At 35.6% G+C, this 24,456-nt stretch overlaps 1 pseudogene; it reads left to right on the top strand.

Annotated features, from left to right (window-relative positions):
* Positions 1 to 5,995: 5,995 nt before the first annotated feature.
* LOC136216646 (probable carboxylesterase 2) lies at positions 5,996 to 8,116 on the top strand (annotated as a pseudogene).
* The last annotated feature ends 16,340 nt before the right edge of the window (positions 8,117 to 24,456 follow it).

The raw sequence follows: 24,456 nt of genomic DNA, 5'->3' as shown, positions 1-24,456 counted from the left end.
AATCTGCCATTTACACCTAACTCCACGACATCTAGCCCTAACTCTATCCCATTCATTAGGTTTCTTCTTCAGTTTTGCACCCCGATTCACAGCATATTTCTGCAAAGCTTCTCTAAATTGGTATACACTTTTGAATACCATGCCAAGCTGAAACATTGGTACTTCACTATCTGGGTCATAGTGAACTCTTTTGCATCTCCTCTTATGGGGTCCATCTCCCTCTTTAGTGTCAGAGGCAAAACTGTCTACATCTGAGGAGCCAATGTACTCCTCATCACCACCAAGTAGTCCATACCTAGGTTCTTGTTCTACTTCATCTTCTAGCCCTTTATCTGTGCCTAAAGCTCCAAGTTGAACTTCAAAAGGTGGCTCTGGCCTTTTCCTATTAGATCTATCTCTCTGTTGACTTACATGACTCTGCCTCACTTCAACTAGTTCTTCTGCAAACTGACTTCCTTCAGATTCATAGTTGACGGCCTCAACATCAACTTCACCTCATATGAATCAGGCTCTGACTCAGTCTCTGATTCCACTTCCCCATCTGCATATTCTTCGTTTGAAGATTCACCACTGTCTTCAACTTCTTCCCCTTCATTCGCTCATTCTCTTTGTAGATCTGGTTGCACATTAACTCCCTCAACTTCTTCTCCCTCCTTCACTTCTTCTCCCTCATTCACTTCTTGTTCTTCATTCACTTCTTGCCCTTCTTCCCCTTCTTGTAATTCATTCACTTCTTCAACTTCTTCTCTTTGTAGATCTGGTTGCACATTAACTCCTTCAACTTCATATCCTTCATTCACTTCTTCTCCTTCAATCAATCCTTCAATTGCTTCTCTTACATTAACTCCTTCTTTCTGTATATCTGTTTGCACATCCTCCTCATTTATGTCTTCTTCGTCCACCTTATTTAAAGGCTCGATGTGTGTAGGGACAATGTTACTACTCATCCCAGCTATTACTTCAACTTTCACATTAGGATCCAGGGTCCCACAAGGCTGTGCATCTTCAGTTTTGACCACATAAACTTCAGTAATATCCGTATTGCCCTTGTAGGTAAACACTTCCATTAGGGCCCTATCATTACCAAGTATCTTTAACTCACCACTCCTACCATCTTTGTAGTACAAAGACCCATATCTCTTGTATCCTAAATCCCACACAAACCAGAACAGATCAAGCACTGCAAACCTATCCATGTCAACCTGATTATATTCTTCAACAACACCACCCACATATTTGAACCCATTCTCATCTAGCACTGTCCTACCACCATGATGTAAAAATACACTTACATCCCCCATTTTGATAGCTGACAAATACAAAAAAAAAGCAAAACTATAAGATTCTTTGACATAAACAGGCAAATCAATTGATAAAAAAGTACCCATCACAGCAAAAGCAACTTAAAGTAGCCATATCAGTTGACAACTGAACCCACATGCATATATTCTTTTCTCCCTTTATCATTTGCCCTCAGAGTTCATAAAATATCACAAAAAAACCTACTGATAAAAGCTAATGTCATCCAAGCAAAGCAATAGGAATATGATAACGTAAAGTTCAACATTAACCTGCACGAAGGATTTAAGCTTTATATCTGAATCCAATAAACCCTAACTCGCAAACAACATCAGTCCACGATCAATACCAGTTCATGATGAAAACCAGTCCGTGTTCAAAACCAGTATGCGTTCTAGCCTAGAAACCCTAACTCACGATCGAAAATAATGGAGCTTTAGAAGAATAGAGAAAGATAGTGAAATGAAGAGAGGAATCGATGGACATTTGCTTCCATTCTTTTTGATCGAAAATGAAAATAGCTCCACAGGGAGAACTGAAGCGTTTAGTCTTTCAGTGGAAGAAGGGCAAAAACGTCATTTTCGAAACATTGCTGATATAGCAAGTGTATTTTAAGTCGATAATGCCACGTGGATCAAAGTCAAGCGCGTGTAATTTACGAGACAAAAAAATTTACGGTCAAATGTGATGAGGGGGTAAATTGGGTGGATTTTGGGGAGTTTAGGTGGTCAATAGGCTGTCCCTTGAGTTTAGGGGGTAAAATGAAAAAAGGTCAAGTACAGGGGGCTCCGTATGTATTAAGCCTGCAGTAATACCATTAGAAGTCATCGTGCCTTCACTACGAGGAAGCGTCAAAACGATTTAGAACCGGATAATTATGTGCAAGCCATGACCATGGAACTAGAAGACTTAGATTACGAAAGGCAGAAGGCGCTCGATTGCATAATGATTCAGAAAAAGAAAGTGGAAGACATATACAACAAGAAAGTAAAAAAGAATAACTTTCGAGAAGGCGAGCTAGTATGGAAGCTAATTCTACCAATCGGGACAAAGGATCGTGAGCTTGGGAAATGGTCGCCCAACTGGGAAGGACCGTTTCAAATCCACAAGGTGCTTCCCAGGAACGCATATTGGTTGAAGAGCTTGGGCGGAGAACCACATTGGAGGTACATTAATGGTAAATATTTCAAGAAATATTTTCAAAGTATGTGGGACGTAATTGACGTAGGAACTGATAATCAGTAAATCATCTCAATTTTCAAAAATAAATAAATTACATATGCTTGTGTTTCCATTTTTTTTATGTTTCTCCTTATATTCTATGTATTGTAGATTATTTCGCATATACTATATGTTTAGGGCATAAAAATAGATAAATTAGTAAATGTTTAGTTAGTAATTAGTTCATGAAATAATTTCCAATTTTTGCTATATATAAAAAAACAAAAAAAAACGAGCTGGAAGCCCCCAGCTCAACGAACTGGAGTTCAACGTCTCGTCTCATCGAGACACTGTGCCTCGACGAGACGAGGCAGCAGCGATGGTTCCAAAAAGAACCATCTCGTGGTGTCTCGCTGAGACACCATGTCGTCTCGTCGAGACCCCTTTGGTCTCGACGAGATGAGGCGGCAGCGATGGTTCCAAAAAGGAACCATCGTGTGGTGCCTCGGTGGGACGCCTGGTGTCTCGCCGAGACACCATATCGTCTCGTCGAGACCCTTTTGGTCTCGACGAGACAAGGTGGCAGCGATGGTTCCAAAAAGGAACCATCACGTGGTGCCTCGGCGAGATGCCTGGTGTCTCGCTGAGACACCATGCCCAACTCACGAGCTGGAAACTTCCAGCTCGGTGAGCTGGAAACCCCTAGCTCGCAAGCTGGAGCCTAGGGGCCAATACAAAAAAAAAAATCTACATGCTCTCGATTTCTAGGTCTAAGTACACTAATAAAACACGTTTGGGGGGCAATCATGTATAAATCATCTTTATGTCATGTGTTCTCCAAGCTTGAACAATTCATGCATTGCAAAATACCTTATGAGGCTGCTACTTTATTTTTAAAAAATTCTATCAATGAAAGAATAAGCATACATAGTCACAAGCTCAAAAAAAGAGAAAAAATATAGGCGACCCGTGAATGTACCTCACGAAAATAAACAGAAATCAGGCTTCGGATATTTTGCCCAAGATTCACAAAGCTTTAAGGCAGCCTCCTTGTGTTGCTCGCTTCGTCGGTGCCATTCCAACATCTCATCATAGTGATTGGCCAATCGATCTTTCTCACGGCCCAACTCTTCCTCCATCCGTGGGAAACAAGCTCTAAACCCGGAACTGGCTCTAACCATTTCTTCTTTAGACGCTCGAGCTTTAGCCACCTCCTTCTCCAATGCCACAAGACGCTCCTCTACAGCCGCAATTTTGGCTAATCATTGCCTATCCGCTTCTTCAGCATCAACCAAAATTTCAATGGCTCAGTCTTGAAAGGATGAGCACACGCACCCATCATGAGATCAAAGTCAATCATTGCTCTTTCAATGCGGGTGGGAGTCCAAGAGTCAAGATGAGAGGCTACAAGCTTACTAAGGTTGGCACGAGCATCACTCAACGAGTCATTACTAGGCAAGGATGAATCAGTTGCAGCAGTAGACGGTCATTTCAAAAATGAAAAATCCAAGCCGGCAAAAGGATTATCAGCCTTAAGACCGACAGGAACCAACAAAGGACGCACAAGAGCTGATTCATGCCATATTTAAATAAAAAAATAGCAATTCAATCAATCAATCTGACTAAATCATCTCAAGCATGGTTCATAAATAACAGATTAGCAAAATCATACAAACCTGAGACAATGGTGCAATAATCATTCGGTTTAGAGAAGATGCAGAAGGAAGATGGGCTCGTGCAGGAAGTTGCAATGGAGTCATACCCACCTCAGTCGAGCCATCATCAAGGGACAAGGTTCCAATCGAAGAAGTCAAGTTCCAGCGTGCCCCTAGTTGATTCAATGTTTCATCCTCAAAACCAAAGTATAGGTCTTTGTCAGAGTCTTCTTCCTCTCTTTGTCTCACGGAAGGCCCTGCAGCAGTAGCCACCAGCTCTCTCTCTCATCCAGCATAACTGCCTTTCCTTTGTCCTTTTCATTTGCATCAAGCACATTTGGGGCTAAGAGAGTCGGATTATTGTCCTTTCCCGAGCTACCGCTTGAATCTTAAAAAAAAATAATAAAAAAACAGCAAAAAAATAAATAAATAAAGCAAAATAGCTTACCAACAGGTGGGATACAATGCTGAAAAATGGTCTCTCACCAAGCATCAAATGAAGGTTGATCTGATCCAAGCAGAAGTGGTCCCTGATCATATCCTGCATCCAGAACCGCATCGACTATGTCTTCATCACTAGCCCCACACCGCTGAGAAGAGGTAGGAAATGGGAGTTGCCCCGGGATAGATTGGAAAAAGCCTAATTGACGTGCCCAAAGACAAGGTGCATATAAGGTCAGACCAGGGTCTGATGATCGAGAGGTTCTGGTTTGGTTCACCCTGTGGTGTAACTGATGTGTTGCACATACTGTCATCCACCATTCAGCACCTTCATGGGGGGCAGCGGACAAGTAAGAGAGGGCCCAAGATGGTAGACACGAGCTATCTTTGTCCCAAAAAAGAAACAACTTGTTATGAGTAGATGGCACTAAAGTACGAAGAAACCTCACAACCACACTAACAGCCAGACTCGAAGAACTGTAGCAAAGGTCTACACCAAGATGGGCCGAGGTCCCCATTGATGAAGCAGTAGCCAAATGAGGAAAGTAGATGAAAAGCAACAGCTGCAACAACCACAAACCACCCCGAGGTTTTATGAATGGTCTGTCCTCAACAGTAAGAGCTAGACGGTGGAATGTTGAGGCCAACAATATAGTGCCAAGAGCTAAACGGCGTCCTGAAGCCAAGGCCTTAGCAATAATCAATATTTCTGCAGTAGGTCTGAGGCCAAACAGTTTAAAAAGTAATTACTAAGCATCATCCACAAGAAATGCACATGATCCTCATCATCCAACTGTCTTTTGTCCAATTTCTTCTTAATCATTTGGACATACGTCCCAGCCTCTTTGGATAAGATAGCCTTCACTTCAGGGAATGCATCTGTCTCGACACAACTTGGGACTTCCTCTCCAATAATAGGCAACCCCGTCAAGGCAACTACATCACGTAAAGTGATAGACATAGGGCCCAATGGGAGAATTAACAAGTTATAAACCGGCGACCAATAATTCAGCACCCCTTCAAGCACATTCACACAAGGAGTAATTTCATAACGAGTCAAACGAACAACATCCTTAATGCCAACCCGGTTCCAAACACCCGCATATCTCGGCTCTAAACGATCTATAAGGTCATTCCATCCAGTGTAACAACGAGGGAATATCAGCCCTCTCTTATTCGTAGGGAATTGATAAGTTTCCCTATGAAGGGCCAATTCAGTAGCACTACTCAAGGGATAAGGAGGCAAGGGGGAGTTATTCAATGCAACAGGGCTAATAGTAAAGACATTATCCTGAAATTGAATTATAGACATAACCAATTAAAGCCTATGGATGCTACCTTCAAATACATGATCAGGAAATTACAAAATTCATTGAAAATTACCTCCTGCAAGCCAAGAGTTATGCCCAGGCGAGAATCAGCGCGAATGGTGTCAAAATATGAACAGGTAGCTGTGACAGACAGACAGACACAAAATTTCAGCAATAAAATTTCACCCACATGCGGTAGTTCTAAAACTCTTACATTGAATTCCAATTCAATTTATCAGTTTTTAAATAAACATAAATATGGTAAAATTAACACAAAAGGAAAAGAAAAATCAACAAAGAAAGAAAATAGAGAAGAAAAGATAGTTTGCATACTCATAATTGAAAGATTGAGAGCTTGATTCTGAATATTTGTTGAGCTTTGAGAAAAGAAAATGGCAGAAACAAAAAAAAAAGCGTAAAAGAGGAAGAAGAATTGCAGTTGATCAAGATTGAGAGTTTTAAGGAATTCAAATTCTAAAACTCCTGCAAGATTCTTTCTCTATTATCTTGAAAAAAAAAGAAAAGAAAAAAAGATATTTAATAAAAACTTCTTTTATGCATAACTTTTATTTTTGCTATTTCATTTATACATAAAAGAGGGGACAATTGTTGGCCCAAAATAAAATAAATTTTATTTTCATATGTATAGAAAGCTTGTGTTTAATTTTAGGGTATAGTTTCCATTTTGTGTACAAATTATCAATTCTAGTCAATTTATAGAAGGGGATACTTGTTGGCCCAATAAATAAATATGTAAAAATATGTAAATAGAGTATATAGTTAATTTTAGGGAAAAGTACAAAAATAAACCTTGTGGGGCCCATTCTCGAACTGCACCCCTGTGGTTTAAAAGTTTGCAAAATGATATATTGAGGTTCATTACGTTAGCAAACACATACCAAATTGACTAACGGTGTTAAAAGTCAAAGGGAAAAGAGTTAATTTGATCCTTATATTTATTTATTTTATAAATTAACCCCACTTATTATCTAATTATCATAAATAAACCCCAAAATAAAAATTAAAAATCAACTACACCATCTTCTCCATCTCTTTCCTTTCTTATTTTTATTCTTTTTTCTCTCTCTTTTTTGTAACTTCTCTCTCTAAAATCAATTGAATTTCTCTCTCTAAAAAAGAAACAATCTCTCCGAATCAATATCAAAATAACTAAAAGGGTACTTACTTAACAATTATAATTATCCAATAATTACCATTTAAAGAACAGTACTTTGGTCCAAGCTGGAAAGAGTTCTCGGACTCATAAGAGGAAAAGAACACCAAGCAGACGGAGAAAAGAGGTTCAAATCCAGGAACGTGGGAGCCATTATACCCTCTGAAACGTTTCTACTTTTCTGATCAGGTGTATCACACATAAGCTCCCGATACAACGCGGAAAATGGAGTCTTAAACAATAATGGAGTCTTATAACTAGATCCAACAAATCAAAAGACACCATTATCACACCTCAAACCGGAGTCTCAGCTAGATTCTACCTCCCCAACTGAATCAAAACACATGAAAAAATCCCCCTTGTAATCTACCGTCACGGCGGAGGCTTTTTCTTATCCTCAACCGCCGATCCCTTCTACCACCACAGCCTAAACAAAATAGTTGCAGAAGCCAGAGTACTTCTAGTTTCAATTAATTACAGATTAGCCCCCAAGACACCACTTCCGGCTGCTTATGAAGACTCCTGGACTGCACTCAATTGGATTTTCCAACGCCAAGACTCCTGGCTGAATAATTACGCAGATTTTGATAAGGTTTTTCTCGCCGGAGATAGCTGTGGTGCAAACATGGCTCATCATTTTGGTGTAAGGCTTGGTAAAAATAATGATACTTTTGGGATCAAAATTGAAGGAATAGCTTACTTTTGGGGGAAAGATCCAATAGGTGTGGAAGTAAGTGATGAAGTGAGAAAATCAATGGTGGATGATTGGTGGTTGTTTGTTTGTCCGTCAGAGAAATGGTTGGATGACCCGATGATTAATCCCTTTGTGGATGAAACGGTGGCGTTGTTGGAGCTTGAAGGATTGGGCTGTGAGAGAGTGATGGTGGTTGTTGCAGAGAAAGATATATTGAGAGATAGAGGAAGGTTTTATTATGAAAATTTGATGAAGAGGGACTGCAGAGATTGTGAAAATACAAGGAGATCATATTTTTCATATATTTAATCCTAATTCTGACAAAGCCAATTCATTGTATAAGACTCTGTCTTCTTTTTTTAACAAAGGAAAATTACATTAAGGAGAAAGAAAAACCCTTAACCCACCCCACCCGGATGTGATTCGAACCCATGACCTCTAGGATCATAGGTAATCTCCCAACCAACAGGCTAAAAGCTTCACCACTAGTTATTTTGATATTGATTTGGAGAGATTGTTTCTTTTTGTTAGAGAGAAATTCAATTAATTTTAGAGAGAAAAATTAACAAAGAGAAGAGAGACAAGAGAGAGAAAGAGAACAAAAATAAGAAATGAAAGAGAGGAAGAAGATGGTGTATTTGATTTTTAATTTTTATTTTAGGGCTTATTTATGATAATTAGATAATAAGCGAGGTTAATTTATAAAATAAATAAATATAAGGACCAAATTAACTCTTTTTCCTTTAACTTTTAACACCGTTAGTCAATTTAGTATGTGTTTGCTAACGGAATGAACCTCAATATACCATTTTGCAAACTTTTAAACCACATGGGTGCAGTTCGAAAATGGACCAAACCACATGGTTTATTTTTGTACTTTTTCCTTAATTTTAATGAAAGTTTATTGAAATAAAATTATATAAGAAAAATAAAAGGAAACAAAAAATAATAAAAACAAAAAAAATATGTTTTTGGTAGGTCTCGGCGAGACCTATAGAGGTCTCGTCGAGACCTACCACTGGAATTAATTTCCAGGGCTTCGTTCGCCTTATCCGGTTTTCCCGACGCGCACCGAACCGCACCCAAAGCCGACCCACGAAACCTAACCCTTTCTCACACCTATGACCACCCTTTAATCTCTCTCTAACCTTAATTTAGCTAAGTGATATGGCATGTTAGTTGGTGGAAGTTGGAAGAGGTTGAGGGAAGTTAGGAATTGGTTATTGGAAGTTTAATTGGTTGATGAGGTGTCATTTTATGGTAAAATTCTGAGAGAAATATAAGGGAAGTGGGGTAAAAAAATGACACTAATTTCCCTTCTAAAAAACTATAAATAGACCCTCTCACTCTCATAAAAATCACACTCATTCCATACACAAACCTCATCTCAAAGCTTCAATGCTTAATTCTTAGTTTTTTTGTTCTTTGTTTTTCAAGTTCTTAGTTTTCATTTCTTTTTCCTAGCTTTGTAGCTTGCCTTTAGCTTTAATCCAAGTTCCAATAGTCTCTTTCCAAGTTTTTTCAATTCAATTTAGCATTCTCAAGCCTTTAATTTGCTCAATTCTTAGCTAAAATTCTGTTTTCAAATTAATTTTCCAGATTCGTCCAAGTATTTTCAAAGCCCGACTTCATCTATTTAAATTCATTTTTTGTTTTCGATCCCTTCAACAAAGTTGTTCCTGGCGTCTTGAATTTCAATCTAGTATATTTATTTTCCCAATTCCGTGCTCAGAAACTATAGTTACAAGCCAATCTTTATAGCCCAAATTCTTTTAGCTAGTCTGTTCCCAGAATTTTCCAGATTCGTCCAGTTGTTTTCAAAACTCAATTTCGTCCATTTAGAGTCCGTTTTAGCCTTCGATCCCTTATAGAAGTTTGTTTCTGACCTCCCGAAGTTAAATTTAGCCTATTTACTCGTCCAATTTCGCGTTCTTAAGCACTCAATCGAACCCACCGAAGTTAAAAGATAAATCTGCCCCATTTGCCTACCACATGTTTTGACATTGCCAAGATCGTATACCATACGGGCCCAACCGACCACGGTACTCCGAGAACTTCAAGCCGACATCAAAGTTCAACGTCTAGCCGAGATAGCTATTGTGGCTCCGAGTTTGTCGTTGAATTTCAATTTTATTTTAATTGCATTTCAATTCCTTGTATTGATTTGTTTTTTCCCAATTCAATTGATTGTCTATATGCTTAGTATAGAAATTTTTCAATTGTAATTCATTTTGAATTTCATGATTTTCGAACATATGTATTCAAACTTGATCAAATCAATAAAATATTAATTTTTTCACCAAATCTCGTGTCAATTTCACACTTTTAATTTTTTTATTTTACCCGTCTTCAATTTATACGCTTAGCTTAAATAAAAATAATTAATCTAGCAAAGTTTTTATAAACGGGCGCTAGAGACCTAAGAGTGACTTTTTCAATCCTTGTGTCCCTCACCAATCGCTTTGATTAGAATTCATGTTTTCGGCGCACAATTTCACAAACTTAACCGTCTTTCATAATTGAGAAATAATTTCTCTGGCACGCCCGCACCCTAATCACACGTGACAAGGTTGAAATTAGCATATTTCGAAAATATCGCTAATAATTTTTAACAACAGAAAACAATTTTTCATATGTAATATGCCAACGGGAAGCGAGTGGTGAATGGAAAGACCTGGTCATTCTCTCGTGAGCTATGCTGTGATGGAATAACCGTTGAGAAAGAGGCTTGTTGACAACGCATATGAACAATAGATAGAGTCAAGTCACTGCACTACTTGCCAGCCCTAATGAGATAGGCGAATGGATCCCTGAAACCACCTTGAATGTCCATTGAGTGGCGGCTTCAAATCGGCGTAAAAAACACTATAGAGGGACAGGGTCACCTGGTGTCACACCCGACCCTAGACGACCTCAATCGGCATCGGACGTGAAATAGAAAGATTGTAATCAACACTTAGGAGTCTCCAATTTATCCCAATATCATAATATCATATATATTACAATTGAAATACCAAAGTTCTAACCATAATTCTAACAATAAGCAGCCAACGTCTAAACCTCGCCTAATCGGTTGGTAACCTTCTCTATATCCTGTACTTTATCACCTAAAAACATTAAAACATTTAAAAACGTGAGACAAAAATCTCAGTAAGAAACTATCAGCTATAAAAACCAACTTTACTTAACATAGCTACATATATACATTTATAAAGGGATTTAATCAAAACCTTATAAACTATACTCAAAACTTAAGTGTATAATATAGTCATCAAACCTTATAAAATATACTCAAAACTTAAGTAGTAAACCAAAAACATAATAAATATATAATATTGTATCCATTCTTGAGTTCAAAACCTTATAAAATATTGTAATCAAATAAGTGTTTTATCAAACCAACTCGTATTTAATCAAACGTAAAACCTGATATCAAAATCAATAATAACCGAAAACATAATCCAAATGAACTTAAAACATTGTATCCATCCTCGAGTTTTTCCCCTTAAGTATCAATCCATAACCACATATATAATCGAGACGTCTCTTAACATTGCCTATCCCATATGGTCTTACCCAACACTTCACTGCCATACCCAATAGGTCTTCAGACTGTGTACACAGGCCATGTCCCTCACTGAACATGGTCTTCAAATATGGAACCACCGATCCGGATAACTCTCGATGGATATAAAATCATAAAATCATAACGTGCTCAAATTTCCTTTCACAATCAAATTCCAAACTATTACATAATCATAAGTCATTTGGCTTCAATTAGCCCTTTTGTAATAAAAATCATATTTGGACTTCAAAGATAATAACAACAATAACCTCAACAGATTTCTCAATCCAAAAACAATTCGTAATAAATCTTCAAATTCATTTTGTTCAATATAAATATATATCGAAACCAAAAACATATATGTATATATGTAAACCAACCAAATCAAGCCTTAAATCAACATAATCAAGTAAAATCTGATATTCACATAAAAGCATAATCAATAGCTTCATTTGAACCGTAAGTTCACAATAAAAAGCAAAATCATGAAAAACCCTAATTTTACAAAATTCCTGCATAACCCTAAAATATCAATTTCTGAAAAATCTTTGATATATATTTATCTATATACATAAAACTCAAAATATAGTTGATAGTTACTTACCTTGACTATTAATTGAAAACCACAAACCCGTTCAATTCGCCTCTAAATTCTGTCTAAGCCATTTCCCTCCAAACACTACCGAAACTCAAAAACTCTTCGGCTAGGATTTAGATCTATATATAAAGATGCTATGTTTTCAATTTCGAATGATTCGGACAGTCGAATTTCCGTAAATCAAAGAAACGGTGAAGAAACGGTTCGGAATCGATAAATCTGCAGAAGAAGCAGAAAGAAAAGAAAAAGAAAAAGTAAAGATGATGATGGTGGTGGATTATACGGGAAGGTTTGGATATATATCCAAATCTGGCAAATATCCCTTTTGGTCCTCCATCTTTATATAATCTTTTAATAATTACCCTAAACTTTTAATTTACACCTAAACGCATCGAATTAACTCCAAATTTTTCCTATAACACCAAATAAAAATCACATACCCCATAATTATAATATATATTAATATCTAGATATAAAGTCTAGAAATTTAGACACGGACGTGACACCTGGCGTCGGATCTCTGTCATCCCCTAGGTCACCTGTCGGGCTTGATGTTCAAATGGGATAGACCTCTTCAGTAAAAATTGATGGACCGAGACTCAGAGAAATCTTGGTCTGGTCCAACGTGACAAAAATTATAAAAACCTTACTTCAAAATATATAATTTCTAATGCTAATAAAATGAATAATACCAAAAATAAATGATGAATGAAATGTATAAAAAAATGGTAAATTTCAAATAAAACCTCTATGGTTTCACTAATTTTCAGATAAAGAATTGTGGTTTACTTTTTGTCAAAACGAGGATTGAGGTTTCGTACTTGGATTAATGCTATTAAAACCATCTTTAACGACCTGAAAATTAAAATTTTCAAGAATTAAAGTTGTTCAATGTCATATTTTTTACGGAACTACATTTTCGATTTTCGAAAATCATATTTTTTGGAACTTTCTCTCTCTAAACATTAACTTTCTATCTCTTTACGAAACATCATCTAAATAATCTCAAAATAAAAAAGTTGAAGAATTAAAGTTGCTTAGAATATTAGTAGTTCTTAGTCATTTTTGAAGTCGTCAATGGTGATTTTAATAGTATCAATCGAAAAAGTCCTTATTTTGTTAAAGTTGAAAACCTCAATTCTCGTTTTGACAAAAAGTAAACCATAGTCCTTTATCTGAAAATTAGTGAAACCATGTGGGTTTTATTTAAAATTTACCCTAAAAAAACGAAATGAAAGATCATAGGCTTTTATGATGCTTTTTACCTAAATATATAGGGCTGGAATATAGTAGTGAGTTTGAAAGGTTGTAGCTAGCCATCTTTGCCACGTGTGGATGCTGTTCTTTCTTTTAATGCAATAGAAAGTAGGAAGGTTTGGCGAAGAGAATATTCTTTTGTTATCTAAGTGGAATCTGTAGTTTAATTAATTAATTAATTAATAAAAATTTATTATTTAATAACGATTAAAATTTATACTTGAAAATAAAAATAAAACATTTTTTCTAACAAATTATTTTTTAATAAAAATATGTATATTTATTATTTTTAAATTATATTATACAAAAAATATATATAATATAATATTTTTTTTGAAACATATAATATAATATTTCAAGATTAGTATATATAATTAATAATATATTAAAATAACGGGTCGTCGAGTTTGAGTTTAATTTTATTCATCCCAACTGTAGTCTAAAAATATGTATTTATACGAGTTGGATCTAATATAATTTTATTCTCTCGAAGTCCGTCCCATTGAATGGAACTTATTTCTATAAACAAAATTGTATAGACGTCTAACAAAATTTCTATAATTATTCCTTATTATGAGATCTACGTAAAATTGATCACATTCCCGGTTTGTTAGGAAGAAATCATTTCCCTAATTTTCTTGTTGATCAAATTGATTCCTAAAGTGAATTACTATTTCTTCGATCACATGTAAATAAAGTGCACAACAAAAAAACAGCTAGTTAGCGATTGATTTTATATTTCTTCAATCACATTAAATAACGTGCACTACTAGAAAATAACTGGCTAGTCAACATTCTTTTTAGGAAAAATTACACAGAAATTCATCTTCTAAAAACTATTTACAACTATATTAAATCATAATTTTAAATTATGTCAAACTAGTAAAATCAGTATTTTTAATATATTTTAAGGATTAAAATTTATGAATTAGAAGTCTCGAATATATTTTCTAGTATTTATGATTTATGAATTGAAGTCTATAATTTTTAAATTATGGTAGAAAATAATGACATATTAAGAATTAAATTTGATGATATGATTTAGTTGTAATTTTGTACTTAATTATGATATTTATGTATTTGACCATTCTTTTTACATGTTACATCTTTTTGTGTCTCTATTATCAAAGACCGTTTCTTAATTTTTAACATCAGATTCTGATATAATTATTTATAGTTTTATCAATTGATAGCTATCATAATTTATTTTAAATCAAATTCATTATTTAATCTTATATTCAAGTAGCCATTGGCCCTATTTGGTAAAGAGCGTTTTGCGATAAAAAGAGCGGTTTTGACCAACTTTAGAGGTTTGACCACTGAAACCGCTAATTGGAGTGTTTGGTGGAGAGAGGTTTGGGAGAGAGTTTTGGGATGAAAACGCTAATTTAGGAAAAGCTCTTAAAAGGAGTTTTTTCAATTAGCGTTTTGCAATATTAAAATTAATGGACTTCTTTAACCCTAATAGATAGGCTCCCTCTTCTCCTGCGCCAAAATTAATGCCCTTATTCGTCTTTTTGCACAAACCGCTATTATCAATCAGCTAATTTTTACCAAACAGGTCTACACAAACAGCTAATCAAATCAGCTAGTCAAATCAGCTAATGTAATCAGCTAACAGCTAATTCCCAAACAGGGCCATTATCCTTTTGCAGTTTCTTTCCATTTTCTGCGTTTTTGGTTTTCCTATTTATTCTCAGAAACAACTTAGTTCTTCGTTTTTCTAGGTTTTTCTTGCAATTTTGTTCTTCGAAATTGTCAATAGGCGAATGTTTTCATATCTAGCTTAGTGATTTTCCTTTTCTAAGCGGTGATAGCTCTTGTCGATTTTGGGATTGTTTTATTTAGGGTGTTGTTAAACCCAGCCCCATTTTCCCACCCCTAGCCCCGTGAAAGGACGAAAATACCCTTTCATGGGTTTTGGGAGGGGAAAAGCTATTTTTTTTGCCAATTCGACATGCGGGCATGTGGCCATCACGCCTCACCTCGCGGTCGGACGTGATAGCCCCACGTCTCACCGCGTGGTCGGCCGTGACAGCCACATGCCCGACCTTACGGTCAGGCGTGTGGCTGTCACGGCCGACCACGCGGTGAGGCGTGGGGCTATCACGTCCGACCGCGAGGTGAGGCGTGATGGCCACACGCCCGCGTGTCGAATTGGCAAAAAAAAATAGCTTTTTTATCCCGTAAATAGTTCGTCAAACCCGTAAATAGTCCGTTAAACCCGTAAATAGTCCGTTAAACCAGTAACTACAGAATTGTACTTAAAACCAAAAAATAATATAAGTTAATTAATAAATATTATTAATCACAACATATAAAACTAATATAATGTAGTCCAAGCCTCTCTCATTTCAGCGTATAAATTCTCCAAGTGACGAACACTCTGATGATAAAATAATCGCCATTGGGTGGCAATGGGAGGCACTGGAAACGAAGGATGTAAATAAAGATGTATGTAGTGACGATAACTCCCCAAATGACAAATCACAATCTCTCGCTCAGGTGGTCTTCCATCGTCCGAACGCATCGGCAGTATAGTGCAACATCCTAATTGTTTTGTAGTAAAGAGGAAAATTACTGCGTTCAATACAAATGCAGCAACAAATAAGTCATCCGGACTCACCATCCAGTGGGACTCACCACAACCCGCTCCTGCCCATTTAATACGTGTGAGGGCAGCATCAAATCCGTTCCCGTACACTGGCACATACAGATCACGGTTTGCCCGCATCTCATTCTCTATGAGCACTCTCATCAGCTTCCACTCCTCTTGGTTAAAAATGATGGCATCGGCTAAAACACGAAATCCACAGTTACCATCTGCTACAACATCATGGAATCCAGTAATAAATGGTACGATGAGACCTTGAACCCGATGTAAATGGTGGTAACTGGCGATATCCGCATCAAATCCGACTGAAAATATTAATATATGAAATTTATCAATAAAAATATATTTACTTTAACTTCAACATATATATAAATGAAATAAAATATATCCGGCATCTGGCTGTTATGCACAGATGAGGATGAAGAACGGCCTCGACTACGACTACTCCTCGAACCCGAGGACCGTGCTCGACCTCGTGGTGACTGATTGTACTCCCATGCACTCGGATTTCGTTTTGTTGATGAATTTCCCTTTGGTCTACCCCTAACAGTGTCTTTGACCTCAGGTTGTTTAAAGCCACTTTGTTCCGGGTTTATCTGATCATGAATGTACATCGATATGCTACGCACCATTGAAGGATCTAATTTTTCAACCTTTTCCACAAGAGATTGAAAAAATCGGTGATCCTCAGACCCGTCAGCATATACTGGAGCAGTAACTGGTATGTCACTCAACCCTTCAAACGCAAGAGATCTCCAAAAAGGATGGATGCGGTCAACACTGACCGATTCATTTGTGTCAATATATGTTTTCAGCTCACATGCACACGGAATGCCATGAGTCATGGGCAACATGCATCCGCATTCAGTTACCACATCCATACTCAATGCGTGCATACGCTTGAGCTCATCATTTAGTACAGCCAAGCAGTAATGTGAAACGTGTAAGTCGAGATACGTGAAAGGTTCTCCACAGTGATTCACCGCAGATCTTCTTCTCGAATCATCGAGTGAGTATCTGATTATATACAATGACGGATTACAAAACTAATGTATTAAATTTTAAAAGATTAAAGCAAATAACAGAATAAATGTCTTACTTGATCGCCTCGATCTGAGCCTTAATGTCCTTATGCACCTTCGCCCACACTGTATCAAGTGCACCAGTAGATGAATTCAACCACTGTTTCAACTGTGCATGTGAACTCTCCACTCGACAGGTTGTGGTGTTTCTAAGTGCAACACCTTGTTCGTCCATGCTCGACAAAAATTCTCTTTATGCACTAGCCACGTGGTCTCCACGTACTGAATCACATTAGGCCAGTTGCCAGTAGTATTCTTCATGGCTACCACTGCCGCCTCATATTCAGCTTCTGTCGGGGCTTCAATTATACGTTTCCATTTAGAATTTTTAAAAATTTCACCAAACTTCTTCATTCTACTCAACTTGCCAACTCTATCCTCCACATCTTTATTAATATGCCATGTGCATAATAAATGATGAGAATGAGGAAATACCTCACGAACCGGCCGCATCAGTCCTAACTCTCGGTCTGTAGCAATGACTGTCGGATGCACATCAGGTTGGAGCAAAAGCTTCAATTTTTGTAACACCCACATGTAACTACCCTCGGTTTCATCCTTCATGATTGCATAGGCGATCAAGAAGTTTTTGTTAGAAGGCGTCATTCCAATGATTTCAAAGAATGGCATCTTATACTTGTTTGTTTTATATGTTGAATCCATACCAACAAACAAGTAATAAGATCGGAACAGTGTGATCGATGTTGGATGTGCCATAAATAAGTGAGTCACGACATTGCTGCCCGGCACCGCTTGCGTCCAATGTATATAGTCCTTATCTATAGCAAGCCGATAAAACTGACCGATTACATCCCGACCCTCAAAGCTCTCAGTCCTGATTTTCTCCATGTAGTTATAGATATGTCTTTGTGTCGGGCAATCCTCCGGATGTTTTTCTTTGATTGCAGCAAAAATAGCACAAGGCTTAGCTTGAGCTGAACTCATTTCACGAACAAGTTTTTTGGAAGCCGGGCTTAGTCCGCTCATCTGTCTGTAGCCGTGACGATATACAGCTAACTGATGACAGTGTTGTCCTCTATCTCCAGGAATCCCATTCACCGCCCAACCGCCCAATTCGTCGATTTCCATAACCTTTATCTGGAATTTGCAACCACAGTACTTTGTTTTTGTATTCTTCCATAGTATAACATCCATATCCACATCCTTTTTCCTTTTATAATTCTTAACACCACGAGCACATTTAACCAATATCCACTTTGACTTGCGCCCCGTCTTGTGCGACGCTGTTGTTAACTTAAACCCGATCCCAATTGCCGTCTGTTTTGCCCAGTTAACAGCTTCATGATATGTTTGAAATGTTTGTTTAGGAAAAAACTGCGAGCTGTAATCTATGCCGTTTCCGTCAAATTCTTCCCACGAAACCTCCTGTAAATGATTAATAACGAACATTGCATTCCAAAACGTGACATTTCTATAGCGTTTCGGTGTCTAAACCCGAAAAACAGCCACAAATTTGCTCGGGCGTGTGAGCATCACGCCCCACCACATGGTGGGGCGTATGAGCATCGCGTCCCACCTCATGGTGAGGCGTGTGGCTATCACGCCCCACCACATGGTGGGACGTGATACTCATACGCCCCACCATGTGGTGGGGCGTGATGCTCACACGCCCGAGTGTCGAATCAGATTTTTTTTCCCAATTCAAATTACAGAAATGCAAGGAAGTTAAATCGGAAAAATACCTCGACTTTGGACGTAGCATCACTCCCGTCTACTCTCGGTGATAACAGATTGTCTTCCATCAAACGTTTTGTCTTTGATTCGGATGAAAATGAGTTTGAGAGAGTTTGGGAGGGATTCAAATTTTCAGTTTTTGTTCAAAGGGCAGTTAGGTCTTTTTTCGGGGCTGGAAGTGTGAATATGGGGCTGGGTTTAGTAACCCACTTTATTTAACATACATGAATTTCAAAATCATACAACTATCTTTTTCGATTTACTGTTTTTTTTGTGCTACATTGTTCTTCTACTAAATTCTCGATAGTAGAAGCTTTTCTTCTATTTGCTTGATGATTTTATATTTGCAGACAGTGATAGCTGATGTAGATTTTCGGTTTTTGGCAAGAGCAGAAATTGAGAAAAATCGTTGAATTTCAAAGAGAATAAGAAAATGATTTATAGAATTTTTTTTGTAACAAATATGAGAATCAAAGGGGTTTAAGCTTTTTATATCCGATAAATATGAAACTAAAATACTTTTAAGTTTCTTTTTTTGGTAACGGATAGATATGGAAATGAAAGAGTTATAATTTGTTTTATAACTGGGGAACAAAATTTGAGTTCAACTTTTATAAATGTGCATAAATATGTAATTTAAAAAATGGGTCCTGATATTTACAGCTCTAAGGGCTGTAAATAAAACCCTACAAATTACTATATTTAGTGTTAATTTAGTTTTCCAAGATAATTTTATAATAAAATTTATTAATATTTAAAAATTAAATTATTAAATACTTATAAAAATTAGTAAACTAATTATATTTCCAATACAAATAAATGCTTTAGATTTAATATTTATTTTATTTTATTGAAAATATATGGAGAATTAATGCTTATATACAACCCTAAGGGTTGTATATATCATTTGCCTTAAAAAATAAATGAACTCCTACTTTAAAGGGATGTATTGTTTTATGTTATAAGTAGACATGTGCATGGATTCGGGTACCGGTCCGATTCTATCCGTATTCTTTGAATCGGACTTGGACAATGAAAATTGATTTTAGACCAATTCGGTCCAGGTCCGTTAAAACTCGTCTATATTATGGGTAGGTTTGGAATTGATAAAAATAGTACGGTCCGGTCCAGTCCGACCCGCCTATTAATATTAATTAATATATTAAATATTTACATTTAAGTATAAATTTTATTAATTAAAAGGTTATGTATATATTTTTTGGTGGATTTATATGAGTTGAATTTCAAATTTGATTTTTAAGCCCGAACCCAACTTAATCCAAACCCGCAAAATTAATAGTGGCCAAACTAGACTTGGACGGAGTGTTTTTATATAAAAACCCGTTAGATCCGACTGAGTGCGGTCCAATCCAACCTAGTCCATGGACAGGTGTATGTAGTTTAGATTTTTTTTTTTTTTTTGACAAATTTAGCATCTATATATCTATATATTCTATAAAAGCTGGAACTAAGAAAACACTTGGCGAAATTACATTGCTTTAGCCGATGTGTCGTAATAATAAAGCTTTGGCTGATGTGTAATTTTAACAATTTTCTAAAAAAATATTTGTTTTTACTGTTTTAAATATTAGGTTTCAAAACAAAAAAATATCAAATCAGTTTTATTATACACGCACCTCATTATTCTCCGTTATTTTCGCCGCATATCTTTCAAGATAACCTTTGTGTAAAACTGATTATTTCTCACACCCTAATCGCCTTCACCCTCTTGCACCCTAATCTGTTCCATTATATAGCTTTGATTCCCATTACTCTTTCATTATGTAGATGACACCTGCATTCAACCGAGCCAGCAATTCAAGCATTGGGCCCTAGGCTTTTCTCTCTGGAGAGATTAACTCTGTCGGAGGCCATTTGCATGGTTTGATATTATTTTTGTGAATTTAGTAGTAGAAGTTATCTCCTCCATGACTGATGTGTGGCCTGCTACCGTAGCTTTCGATGGGTATTTGTCGGCTTTAATTTCCTTCGATGTTTCTTCCCGGTGTAAAAAGGTTGTTTGTTGTATTCAAATGTTTGCACATGGTTTTATTTTAATGGATGAATGCCCTTTTTTTTTTTTGGTAAGAGGATGAATGCCCTTTTGTTGTAAAGAAAATCTAACTGGAGGTGAAGTTTGTCATGCATGAAAATAAAAGCTTATTAAATGTTTGCACATTATTATATTTGAATGGATGAATGTCCTTTTACTATAGAAAAATCTAACTGGATTGTTCCCAGTATATTAGATTTGATAAATTTGTGTTGTCTAAGAGAACCATTACAGGAAACAACTTATAAAATTATTTCAATGCATTCTATTGGAAAATTTTAATAATAGGTTATGCAAATGATTAATTTTTTTAGCAGCTCGGTTGAGTAATAGAGTTTTTAGAGGTGATTAATCACCTTCATTTGGTTTGATATTTAGTTTGATTAACGGAATTTTGGATTTTTCTAAAATTATATATTTTATTTAAATAGAATGCCTATAAATATTGTCCATCACTTAATCTATAATTACTGTCTGCAAAGAACTCTCTATCTATAACTAAAGTCTATCCGGATATATATAAAGAGTTTTGTTTATGTTTAATTTTTACAAAATTCTAACAAATTAATAATACTAAAGCCAATAAAATATTTGAATTCAATCAAAATATTAATTTTTTGGAAGAACTTTATACGGATTAAAATTAAAATTAATATTTTATCTCAGGACTCAGTTTGATGAATTATTTTTCAAATTGATCCAATTTATCAACGTTAGGGGTAAAATTGCTCTTGGCTTCCAACAGTATGAGTAAAATCGCACCATTTTAAACGTTAGAAGTAAAATTGCTCCTAACCCAAAATGTTAGAGGTATTTTTGCATCTTAACCCTAAAATGTAATTCTTGCAGCATATAATTCTATTTAATATTGTTTTTTTTGGGAGGGATTCTTTTTAATATTGAGTATTATAATTCTCTGTTTTTAAAATTTATACAACTACAATTATTAAAAAGTTAAAATAAAAATTCTCAAGATCAAACATATCATACAAACTAATTTAATATTATGTTTATAACGAAATCTCATATGATTAACGCCACCATCATTTTTTTCATTCTAATATTTTATATATAAATTACGTGCACATTATTTGAATTGATTTCAAAGTACTTCTAATTATTAATTTTATTTTCATTGCATTTGAAATTGATTTGATGTTTGTTTTAATAATTTAAATTTAAAGTAGATTTTTTTTTAAAGACTGCATATTGTTTTGTGTTAGAGAGTTCAAATTGAATTCCTGATTTGAACATTAAAAAAAAGTGAAGGCCAGATAAATAATCTGAAAAAATGAGAGAGGGAGGTGGAAGCAGAATGAGAATGAAGAGACTGCAAGCTAGGATAGGATAGGGACGGAGAAATAGTAATTGATTTAATAACTGCAAAACAAGTCAAAAGTTATAGAATAAACTCTTTAAAAAGTACGTTAAAAGCTTTTTAAAATATTATTTATCTAGCCAAAAAAAAAAAAAAAAGGAAAGTGAGAGTATTGATTCCATTAAAAATTTGTATAATTTTCAGAAATAAATTTAAAATTCCATTAAATTAAATTGACATGTAAGTCTCTAGCTTTGTTAGTGTGTGATATCATATTAGAAAGTTTAATATGCTCCCATGTATTAGTTTGTTTCCACATTTGTAGCTAATAGATATAATAGATTATCAATTAGTTTATTTGTTTTTTTTTTTGGTAAGAAAGGAAAGGAAAAAAAACAAAACCAACAAAAAACCTACACCGGGATCAGTCTAGGAAGGCTGACTCCAATCCTATCCTCTAGGAGAGAAGGCAAAAGAAAAGAAGGAGGAACAGATAGGGTAGAAACACCTAACATTCTCCCATGCCCAGCAGCTGCTAAGCGATCCTAGACTGATTTGATGATTTGTTTTTCAAATTATATATAATTGAATTAGTTTGGTCGTTAAAATTTTGTCTAAATTTGAGTTATGTATCAACTCAGTTTTAAAGTTGGCAATATTTAATAAATTAATTCAAATATGGTTAGTTTTAATATCTAAAAAATTATTAAATTGGACTAATTTGTAAATTTTGTTAACTTTAGAGTTGAGTTGATACTTAAATTTCGATTTGGCCTAAACTAAACTTGTGTTATGTTAGGATCAAATTGACCGTTAATTCAATTATAATTATAATAAATAAGCATAATTGATAATTCCAATCTAGCTTTTTTGTTTGAGTTGAACTCAAATATCACATATTAGAAAGAGAATAAGTAGAATCTCACATACGTAACTGTCCGCTACAAGTTTATATTCTTATTTTTACACTCATAAAATTAGTAAAATATATCTTTAACGTATGACTACATTGAAGAAATTAGTGTTAATTAAACGTAACTAAAAAATGACAATAAAAATTATTAAATTGTAGAAAATTCCTCATAAGTTGAAGAAAAACACAATAAGTGTCAAAATTATATTTGTCTAATAAAGTCATACATTCCGTGCATTGCACGGGGTTAAATCTAGTTTTGTTGATAAGTATGAAATACGTGTGATAAGTAACTAATTCTTGACATGTGTAAGTTACCTTAGAAAGAAAATAAAGGCCATAGAAATTAATCTTCCTATTATTTAAAGAACTTGGGCTTGGGCTGATGTAAAGTTCAATATTATTTCATAATAAGAGATTTTTAAGAAATTAATTTTTATTTATTTCAAATTTAAAATGAATCCACCCCAAATTAGTATGTTTCCATTCATAAATTATTATTATTATTATTATTAGTTTTAATTTCCTGGGTGGTAATTATCGATTTGTTATATAGTAGGAAAATTTATATGAAAATTTATTTGGGCTCATTTATATAATTGTTTCTAGAAGGAGGGGTCGAACCTCCGACCTTGTGGTTAACAACCACACGCTCTAACCAACTGAGCTATTCCAGCTATTGACCAAAAAAAAAATTATAACTATATCAAGTAATAATTTTTTTTTTTTGAATCAAACAGACATTGCATTAATGGGCCAAATTTTGGCAATATTGTAACAATGAATCGGAAACAGAACTCGGTAATAAATTAAAAAAAGAAGGGCAAGTGGATAAATGGGAAGACTGTGCTAACACATGTGCCATCCCATTCGCTTGCCGCCATATCCATTTGACTGAGTAAGAGTCATTTGACATTAGAACCGATTTTATTTGAATAATTCTATCCCCAAATTCAGAATCATCAACAGAACTGGAATTTATTGCATCAATCACTTGTTTAGCATCAGACTCAAAAACCACATTCCTTATTCCATTAGCTTCTAACCATTGCATAGCCTGTAATAGAGCTTCGACCTCACATTCTCGTGTTGTTGGACAGTATAACAAACCCGCACACCTTCCCATTACAAACTGCCCATTTGCATCTCGTACTGCTGCTCCCATCCCTGCACGCCCATCAGCATTAAAACATGCGGCATCAACACAACACGATAGAAATCCTTCTGGTGGCGTATGCCAAGCCGTGCAACCAGCATATGAAATATTTCCTGCTAATGTATTTCCGATCTGCTATTCTCCCATACCAGTATGATTCCTCAAGGCATTAGCTTCTGACCAATCGTTCAATACAGTGCAAGCTTGAGCCACTATTTGATCTGTTGTGCAATTTTCATACTGCCAAAGACGAATATTTCTAGCCTTCCATAAACTCCAGAGGTGCATCAAAAAATTTTTCACAATTTGTTCTGGGGTTGCTCTAATCATATTATGAAACCATGCTGTTAAGTTCTCAGCCACCGCCACCTCTGCATTAATTCGATCTAGAAGTCCCGTCTTTTGCCACACTCTTATAGCTCCTGCACATTCAATAAACAGATGTCATCCATCCTCCCAAGGTTCATTACA

The sequence above is a fragment of the Euphorbia lathyris genome, chromosome 2 (assembly GCF_963576675.1).
Source record: "Euphorbia lathyris chromosome 2, ddEupLath1.1, whole genome shotgun sequence".
In the NCBI taxonomy this organism is placed as follows: Eukaryota; Viridiplantae; Streptophyta; class Magnoliopsida; order Malpighiales; family Euphorbiaceae; genus Euphorbia; species Euphorbia lathyris.
The sequence above is the reverse complement of the archived record's forward strand: the minus strand, read 5'-3'. Positions and strand labels throughout refer to the sequence as shown.